The sequence below is a fragment of the Pygoscelis adeliae genome, unplaced genomic scaffold (genome assembly GCF_000699105.1).
Source record: "Pygoscelis adeliae isolate BGI_AS28 unplaced genomic scaffold, ASM69910v1 Scaffold109, whole genome shotgun sequence".
NCBI classification, from domain to species: domain Eukaryota; kingdom Metazoa; phylum Chordata; class Aves; order Sphenisciformes; family Spheniscidae; genus Pygoscelis; species Pygoscelis adeliae.
The window spans coordinates 294,362-294,959 of NW_008825556.1; the positions used below are offsets into that span (position 1 = coordinate 294,362).

Genomic DNA, 598 nt, shown 5'->3' on the forward strand with positions numbered 1-598 from the left:
GAATTTCCTAATTATTTTTTTTAAAAAGTGAACAGCCTTGTACTTAACATTCTTATAAGAAATATGGAAAAGATACTTAAGGCTAAAAATTACAGCATGAGTGATATGAAATTTATCTCCAGAGTGCATGCAAGGATTTTACCCACACATAGTATAGTCTGTCAAGAATTTAGTCTAACAGATACAAAGAAAGAGGGGTACCTGTTCTCCTCTCCCTCCAGCAGCTTCCTGTACATGGCAATCTCGACATCCAGCGCAATCTTGATGTTCAGCAGCTCCTGGTACTCCTTCAACAAGCGAGCCAGCTCCTCCTTGTCTTTGCTCAGGGCACATTCCAGCTCTTCCAGTTTCCTCCTGGCATCCTTGAGGGCCATCTCACCCCGTTCCTCAGCCTCGGCAATAGCTGACTGCAGCTGCTGGTTCTGAGGAAGAAAAAAGAAAAGCGGTTTCTCAGTTCCCTTCTGCACACCTTCCACTGGGGCAGCCCTCAGGGCACAAACTGGATGGAAAATAGGCAGGAACCATCAGTCTCCTCCAAAGGACCTGAATTTCAATGACTACATTTCCCTCACGCTGTCCTTAGCACACCACCCAGCCC

The 598-nt window shown here is 46.0% G+C and overlaps 1 protein-coding gene across 1 annotated transcript in view; it reads right to left on the minus strand.

Annotated features, from left to right (window-relative positions):
- Positions 1 to 598, minus strand: part of LOC103923818 (keratin, type II cytoskeletal 3-like) — a 7,996-nt gene that overhangs the window by 726 nt on the left and 6,672 nt on the right.